The sequence below is a fragment of the Phoca vitulina genome, unplaced genomic scaffold (genome assembly GCF_004348235.1).
Source record: "Phoca vitulina isolate PV1807 unplaced genomic scaffold, GSC_HSeal_1.0 scaffold27, whole genome shotgun sequence".
NCBI lineage: Eukaryota > Metazoa > Chordata > Mammalia > Carnivora > Phocidae > Phoca > Phoca vitulina.
The window spans coordinates 18,757,389-18,766,747 of NW_022589730.1; the positions used below are offsets into that span (position 1 = coordinate 18,757,389).

At 43.0% G+C, this 9,359-nt stretch overlaps 1 long non-coding RNA gene across 1 annotated transcript; it reads left to right on the plus strand.

Moving 5' to 3' along the window:
• Nucleotides 1-3,548: 3,548 nt before the first annotated feature.
• On the plus strand, nt 3,549-9,089 carry LOC116643658. Its single transcript, XR_004301594.1, has 3 exons — nt 3,549-3,660; nt 7,198-7,268; nt 8,850-9,089. It is a non-coding gene; the product is annotated as an uncharacterized LOC116643658 (long non-coding RNA).
• Nucleotides 9,090-9,359: the final 270 nt, after the last annotated feature.

Genomic DNA, 9,359 nt, shown 5'->3' on the forward strand with positions numbered 1-9,359 from the left:
AGAAGCACGGGTGATAACCTGGACTTGCAACAGGCATGTGAAGTGGGGCATGGCGTAGTCTTGTGGGCCTGAGACCTTCACCTGTGGGATCTGAAAGCTCCAGTAGGTAGTGTCAGAATTAAGTTCAATTGTAGGGTCCCCAGCTGGTGTTAGAGACTGGCTTGTTGAATGTGTGGGGGGAAACCTACACACCCACATACTGGCATTGGATCCAGAACCCTTTTTAGCTACAAATAATGGAAATTCTATGAGTTCAGAGAAAGGAGAGTGCCATGGGCTGAGGTTGGCAGGAGAAAACTGCTTGGAACAAGTGGGATGGGAGAAGGAACTACGTAAATAGGTGGGGAAGAGAGAGGACAGGTCGGATGGGAGATTATGCTTTTGAAGTAAAGGCAAAGGAATACACAGATCAAGCCAGGGTCTGGAGCCAACAAGAAAACAGCAAGTACAAAATGTATATTGGACAAACTGTAGTTCAAGATCAAAAAGATAGATCGAGTCAAGATCGTCAATGGCATTGAAGACCAATTTAATTTCTTCCACATGATGATTTGGGAATCTAAGGGGAAATAATGGGGTATCTTCTATTTTCTATCTCAACTTGAAGTATTTTATGTTACTGTGTTATTTGGGTGAGTGCTGACCTTGGAATTGGGAGACTCTAAACAGGTGTTTAAAAGGCATTGTGGGTTGAGACTGCCCGTCTTGTTGGTTGCAGCAGAAAATGTAAGAATGGCAGTAAGAATTGGGGAAATGGCTTCGTGAGTGGTCATGAGTGGTGTGGTCCCCCCAAGAGACCCGAGGCAAGAAACTGGGCCATTGGTGTGGCTGTCAAACACAGAGGTTAACAGGAGAAAGAACGGGAAAATGAGGGTGAATTTTAGTTTTGGGGAGCTAGGAAATTCATGGGCCCTCTTTGCTTTTTCTCCAACTTCTCTTCACTACCCAAAGAAGAGTTTTTATGAATTGGTCCAGTTTTAGGACATTGAAGTGGTCACTGCCTAGAGGTTTCAGTGCCCTTGTTGTGTGGAGTTAGGGTTCTAGCATGCATGGGTGTGGACTCCTATTAATGTCTCTTGGGTTCCTGAGGACAGAGAGGACACCAGATCTCAGAGGACACTGCCTGGGGGGTAAGGCCCATCAGCATCCCCTTCTCTGCCTCTCCAGGTCATTGCCAGGATGTGGGCAGCTTCCTTCCCTCCTCCCTTGTTGAGACAGGTGGCCTTCACCAGTTCTGCTTTCACTGTGAGGGCAAACGTTCTGCCTCTTTCACTTTCTCTTGCTTGCCATTAAGAATGGCAGGTGCAGCCATTCTCACATCTCAGGGTGGTCTCTGGGATGGCAGCAGGCAGAATAGACAGCTTGGCTGACAATCTGAGGTCACGCTTTTCTTGATAAATTTGGAGATGGAATGTAAATCCCATGAGAACAGGACTTTATTTTGTCCATTGCTGTATCCCTAGCACCTGTGCCCTACCCATAGGGAGAGTTTAATATACATTCATGGAATGTGTCACTTAGCCTTGCTTTCTCTACTGCACACATATTTTCTTTAAGGACCCAGATGGTTGACTGAGAGCAGCATCAGCTGTTTGGGGGCCCATTCCCCAGACTTCCATACCTGTTTATAGCTATAAAATGGGCCACCTCATTTTAATATACCCAGCAGTAGCCACTAGCATTTTGCAATGAGTTTTTCCTTTACTTCTCCTGGAGGAGCTGTTTGTGGGGTCAGTAAATCCTCCCAAAGATGGTTTTCAGTTTTCTATGCCTGTTACCTCAAAATTCCAGTCTGAGAAGTGAATCAGCTGAGACCACATGGATCCCATTCTCACTTCTTCTTTGTAAAAGGAAAAGGTACCCTTCTTTCTCTTCAAGATTATTTTTCTCCATCCCGCACCCTCCTATCTAAGGAGGACCAGACTCACATTTTATACCTAATCCCTCCGCATCACCTGGTATTTTCCACCTCTTACTATCAACATGTTACTTCTCAGCAAGTTACAGACATATTTATCAATATTTAAACAAATCTCTCTTCATCTCTGTGTCCCAGTTGTTGCCAATGACCCTCTCTCCTTTCCCTCATAGCTTAGTTTCTTGGGGAAAACAAATATACACATTTTATAGTTTCTACTTCCTCTCCTCCCTCTGTGGTTCCCTAACACCTCTTTGGTGGCTGGCTCAGGACTGAGCCTGTGCTTTCTGGTCTCTCACATATTATTAAGGGCCCTTTGTGCTGTCACAGGTCCCTGGTAAACTGTGTTGGTTCGTTTTTGGTGATGTGCAGCCACTGAACGGAATTGTAGGAATCCTTATACCTTTCAACTAATTTTATATTAAAATGATACTGAAAGAATGGGAACCATGTGCAATTTTCTTGTTTGTTCTGATACTTGTATTTTTTTATGGAAGACTTTTACTTCTGGAAGAAGGGAAAACCATGGTTCCCTGCTCCCTTATGTAATCTTATCAAGAATTTAAGACCAAGGAATGTAAAGGGGGGGATGGGTAGGTAATGGAAGATTCTCTGTGCCCCATTAGTTCTCCAAGAATCATAGGCTAGAACTACACTCTATGGAAGAGAAGAGACCTCAGGGACCACCAGGTTAGGTGAGGCAAATAGGCCTGGGGGTTAGATGTGGGCAGAGAGAAGAAGTGTAGTGTGGTGGTCAAAACCATATTTTCTAGAATCTGATTTCCTGGATTTAAATATGAATTGCCCCTTAAGAACCAGTTGCTTTCTCTCTCAGTGTCCCAGTTTCCTCAACAGTGGACTGGATAATAATAACTGTTGTGAGGATTAAATGAGTTCACACTTGCAAAGACCTTGGCACAGTGCCTGGCAGATAATACACAGGTATAAAGTGTTGCTTTTTATTATTCATTAAACAGATACTAACTACCCACCACATGCCCAAAAGTGTACTGAGTGCTGGCATTATAACATGATGAAGTCATAGAAACAGAAGTCATAATACAGGGTGCATAAGTGACTACGGGAATGCAGAGTCAAGGCTCCAGTGGGGGCTGGGATCTCCTTACTACCAACATCCAATTCCACATAACCTTAACAAGGAGAGCTGTGTGTCCCATTGCCCCAAGTGTTGGAACGAGGGGAATGCACCCAGGTGTGCAGGCAAGTACTGTGTGCAGACAGTCCCACTCACACATTTAGGAAAGGAGAATGTGAACCAAGGTAGCATTCAGTGGCATGCTTTTATAAGAACTGTAATGTGCATGGCTTGGCCAATGGAAATAATGACCTTTTCTCCTGAAACCATAAGCTTCTTTGTTCTTCTGCTTTGTCATGGATTTGTTTAGTCTTCAAAATGGCATTTAGGAACGAGTTTATTATTTCTAAGAGCAGTAATTACTTGACCAAAAAGAGGTGCGATGTCTATGTGAGCCAAACTTTAGTTTAGTTGGATTTGAGATACTGTGCTTTTTGCCTGTTGTGTTTGTTTGGGTATTTGTTTACTCACTTATTTATTTTTAATGGCAGAAATAGATGGAAGTTGTCTCCTAAGCAGAAAATAAACAAAAGCCCACTCTCAGACATTTGTGCTCATAACAGAATTTTTGGTCTGTGAATTGGGTCCTGACAGATTAAAGACAGCTGGTGCATACCACAGCAGCCGAGAAGAAGTACGTTTCTGGGTAAGTGTGTTGAATGAAATCTAAACAATGCTAACTGGTCACAGACACTAATTAAGGAGCATGCCAGTAGCTGTGGGCCACTCCAAATGAAACACTATCTTTTCTTCACTGTGTTGACACAGAGATACAAATAAGGTTCCGGAAAGATTGAAAAGAAGAGTGTGGGCACTGTAATCTTGTCTTCCTGGTAAATTTGCCAGAATCAGATAACACTGAGAAGGAACTGGTTTGAAACCACGAAGAGACAGTGTTAAATGAGGGCTACATTGTTTTTTTCCTTAAGAAAAAAAAAAAGTCATGAAGCTCAAATCCCTTAAATCCTCAATTCTCTGCCATCATAATTTTATATACTAACTGGAAAGCAAATAGTTCCACTGATAATTGTTTGCCATGTTTTATGTCGTTTCGAGGATGACTATTAAAAAGGACACTTTAAAAAATCTAGAAGAAGATAGATTCCTGCAAATGACTTTATAAGGTAGGGAAAAGAATTTAAGAAAAAAAAATTAAAAAGATAAAATTTGCAAAACACTGTTAGACAAATTCCTCATTTCAGAAAGTCTAGGGGTGTCCTTGAAGGAGGGGGAGAGAGCAATTCTCCTGGTCAGTTGGGTGAGGGCCTCTTTATAGTATGTTTGACTTTGCAGGAGCCTCTGGGAGAGACTGGTGAGTCAGGGAAGCAGAGTAAGCCAAGATGGAGTAGAGACGACTGAAATGAGTAAGCCATCTTCAACCCCAAGGAGCTCTCCTTTTAGGAAGACATCGCTGCTGTCCTCTGGGGTTCTAAGGAGAGAACAAGACCTATTTGATACAAAGCTATTTTAAGTAAAAAGGATGAGAATTGGGGATGATACATATCTTTGCTCCCAAAGCTATCTTCTTATCATGGAGTAGGACCTTGGTTTTGCGGTGATGGTTAGGAAGACAGTACTCCATCTAGGCTCCTGTCTACCTGTCTCCTCAGATGGCAGTGTTTTCCCTTGTCAAGGTCTTTATGACTTTCATATTTTCTCTTTTGGAATGAAATAACAGTCATAATTTGAATTGATACTATTTGAGGAGTTACTATACATCAGGCTCTAAGAGCTTTAGGTGCATTATTTTGTTCAATCCTTACGACAACTCTCCAAGATTATTCTCACTTTTGTAGGTGAGGAAATAGAGACACCAAGGGGTTCAGTATATTTCCCAAAGCCAAAGAGCAGATATGTGGTGAAGACAGGGTTAAAACCATATGACCTTGAAGAAGAACAAAGTTGGAGTCTTCCTGAGAGTTTTGAGAAATCCATAAAGTTGCATGCAGGAAGAGAGAGGCCAATGCAGCCTGAGACCTTTCCCTGTAGATCAGGGACAGAATATAGCTTCAGTGGGTGTGGGTGAGGAGAAGCTCAAGTCCAAGCCTATTTGGGAATATTCATTGACTCTGTATTCATTGACATAGATATAACAGGCATGTTTAATATTTAACATGTGTGTTGCATGGTATTTTTTTGACAGTTAAATGCAATTTATTCTATACCATATTTAAGATCATCCAAGGAGGCTAAGGGAAGTATGCATATATGGCAAGGAGTAGGGGTGGGAGGTAGGTTCTCCTTTGGAATATAGCTAGCTATATCACTTAGGGTTTAAATTCCTATGGTATTTGCAACTGACAGAAAATCCAAGTAACACAGGTTTAAACAAGATAAGAATATATTTTTCTTTTATCTGCACAAAAATTTTGGATGCTCAGGGCTGGCAGAGTAGAGTCATGAAGTTATCATGGACTCAGGCACCTTCTCTCTTGATGCTCCCCTATCCTCAGTCTGTGATTTCCGTCTTATGGCCCAAGATGGCTACTTGAACTCCAGCCATCATATCTATAATCCGTTCTGCAGGAAGGAGAAAATGGGAGTGGTATGCAGCAAATCTGCTTATATGCCATTGGCCAGAACTTAAAATTTGTGGCTATGTTACACCACTATTATGATAAAGTAATCCAAATGAAAGTGTTCATACTAAAGGATATTAACATACAATAAATTACTCTCTCCAAGTACTATTTTGTATTTTCAAGAGACTACCTTCACTCCAGAATTTTACTTTTATGTAGACACCATACAAAGAGGTAGATGAATTTGGGGGGAGTTTTCTGTAAAGTATAAAGCAAATAAGAAAGGGGCCCTGGCTTGACATTTTGGACCATATCTCTACTCACTTACTCCTAAAAAAGGGGGGTGGGGGCTAAATAAAGGAAAGATGTTGGTTATCAGATAAATTGCAGGATAATTTGCTTTATTCCAAACTTGGGGTTTATAATTTAAAAAAACCCCACACATGTAGATGTTAGGTAGCAAAATCTACTTCTTAATTAATGGAAGGTAGTCATATTTAGTAACATAGCTAAGAGCCTTTGAAGCACAAAATATTAAAGCCTAAGTAAATTAAGCTAGTTAGTCAAGAGGCAAGATTTTATCAGTTAAGTTTGTTTGTTTTAATTGCAAGTAACAGACACTGACTTGTGTCGACACAAGCAAGGAAAATTAAAAATAATTTGTTGGCAGGTTGTGGAGAGCTTACTGACACTAAGAAAAAGTGAAAATTGGGCAGTATCATATTTACAGAAAACTCCCCAACAATTCATGGTCTCAGAAAAGACATTCACCACGAAATACGTTGGTGAACCAGCTTCAACCATTTTTCATACTTGGTTCACTGCCCTCTAGATTCAAATTCCCAGGAAGTCTGATTGGCTAAGCTCGTGTCTAGTCCCACTTCTTGGCCAGGAGAGGCTGTGACACTTTGATTGACAGAGCTACCAAGACTGGATGCCTGGGGGTTGGAGTGGTTCTCACAGAAAAATGAGGACACTCTTAGCGAGAGAATAGGGGAGGAAGGCTGGCAGGCAGAAATAACAGATGGCCTGCTACCTACATACACACAGAGAGTAGCGCAACTTGAATCTCAAAGGATGAGAAAAAGCGTAGAAACTTGGGTTAAAAAGTAGTAAGATCATGAGCAAGCCCGACTAGGTCGTGGAAAGATTCCTTATTTAATTAAACAGAACCCTATAGCTGGAGAGTCAGAAAAATCCCTTTGGTCCTTCAGTGATGGAAAAAAGCAGGGGGAGAGTAGGAAAGACAGGGGCAAGGAAGAGAATGATAATGTACTAAGGTCTATGCCATGGCGCGCGCTAGCTTTGCGCGCAATCCTGCAACAAGGTGCAATGCACTTGACTAACACATGGTCGTGAACAAATGAGGCCGCCTGAACACACCACTGCGGGGATTTGGTGATGCACTGACGTGGCAAGAGCATCACTAGGAGCCAGGTTTCAACGGAACAGTTTGGCTGAGCTCATAACATGGGTTTTGAAGGCAAAGAGGTTTGAAGTCAAATCTCACTTGTTTCAACTTGGGAAAGTTACTTAATCGCTCAGGTTCCCCCTCTGTAAATTGGGGGATTCCTACCCAATAGCGCAGGGCACGTCTCAATTGCCAGGGAGCCCTGGCCGCCACCCCGCTCTGATCCCATCTTCTTCCCTCACTTTCTCAGCTCCAGCTGCACTGACCCAGGTGCTCTCCAAACGGACAAGGTACAATCTGATGGTGGAAGCCGTGGCCCAGGTAAGGAAAGTGGCGGAAGCTGGTTCATCCTGGGTCATCCGAAAAGACCAACCTGCTTCCTGGTGTCTGTCTTTCCCGGAGCCTGTGGTGGACGAGCCTTTGGGAAGTGTTCTGTGGATCCGCTTCTGGTAGTTTCCTATAGTGGCTGTACAAATTGCCACCACAAACTTAGTGAAGACTCCCTAGGCTAAAATCAAGGTGTCGCCAGGGCTATTCACTTACTCCTGGGAGTTCCAGGGGAGAATTTGCTTCTATGACTAGAAACAGTTTCTCGAGGCTGCGGTGCTCACTGGCTCATGGCCCCTTCCCCCATCTTCAAATCCAACAATGTCTGGACAAGTCCTTCTCACATTTCTGTCTCTCTGGTTCTTCTCATCTGCCTCCCTCTTGCCATTTCATTTTTTTATTTTTATTTTTTAAAGATTTTATTTGTCAGAGAGAGATAAAGCACAAGCAGGGAGAGCGGCAGGCAAAGGAAGAGGCAGTCTCCCTGCGGAGCAGGGAGCCCGATGTGGGACTGGATTCCAGGACCCTGGGATCATGACCTGAGCCGAAGGCAGACTCCCAACCAACTGAGCCACCCAGGCATCCCCCCTCTTGCCATTTTAAAGACCCTTCATGATGACATTGGGCCCACCCGGAAAAAGCAGGGTAATCTTCTGATTTTAAAAATCTGATTTTAAAGTCAGTTGATTAGCAACCTTAATCCTATCTGCAATTTTAATTGTCCCTGCCATGTAAACTATCATATTCTCAGCTTCCTGGGATGGGGGCACAGAAAATGCTGGGGGACCATTATTCTGCCTAGCACAAAAATAATACCAAATTTCCACTTTCCTTATTCAGTAAACTCTCTAATATTCTTCCAATAAATTATCTTTATTTTCCCTGCTTATGTTAATCCAAATCCACAGTGGTTCCCTCTGCCTGTATTCTTCTTCTTCCAACATATGGCATGGCTCACCCTCTTGCTCTCCTCGCGTTTGTTAAATTGTACCTTCTCAATGAGATCTTCCTACCCCCTCCCTGCTTCACTCCAGGATTCCTGAACCCCTCTCTCCTAATCAATTAGTTCCATAGCTGTTATCACCTCCTACGTCACTATGTGATTTACTTATTCATCCTGTTTATTTTGTGTCTCCATTCCCCCGGAACAGTGTCTTGGACAAAACAGGCACACAACAAACAGATGTTTGATGAATGAATGACAAAAAGTCATCATTAAGATTAAATAAAATTAACTGAGATGATTCATGTGCAACACTTAGAACACTGTGTGGCATCTAGTAAGTGCTCATGGGATGGCTACTCTTATTTTTAATTCCCCAAAGTCTCTGGCTTCTAGAATTCTTCATGGTAAATGCTTCAGCCCCAACTCGAAGATGCCCCAAATGTTGCTAACAAGGCCCAAGAAACTTGTAGTGTTTCTGTGACTGGAAAATAAAACTTTCATTCTTTGAAAGCCACAAAAATCTTTTAAATAAGGCAGTTACCATACTAGCTTTGTCTTTGTGGGACTGTTGGAATGGAGGGACAAATTGCGAATTTACGGACTCCCAGCTCAGTTTGCTTTCCCTTTAGGGTAACGGCTCTCTGCTCCTGAATGTGAGAGACACTGCCCATCTCCTCTGGATTCCAGGCAACCGCTCCAGCTGTCACAAAGAGGGGGCTGTGGCGTTGAGGAATGTGGTCAGAAAGCCACTAAGTGGAAAAAAGGCAAGAAAGAGGGCACAACCCTCAGTGCCATGTGAGTAACGGGCTTTTTCAAATCAGCTTCTGAAGTACCACTTCCCCGAATGTACCAAAAATGTGAAGCTTTGACCCTGCAAACCAGAGAAGTTCAGGTTTACACTCTAGGTAAAGAAGATTTCCTTAAAGCAGCCTGGCAGCTGCAGGACTCAGAAGAGAAAGAGGAAGACAATACATTTTCTTGCCCGGTCTGTGGCGGCAGGTGCACACCAAGGGTCATGGCCTCCAGAAGGAACTGGGGCTTGGCTGGAGAACTGTCAATTAATCATCCAGGAGAATGCCCCTGACAGCAGGGAGAAAACTCCCATTCATTTCCTCAGGATTGTGCTGTAGCCACGAAAC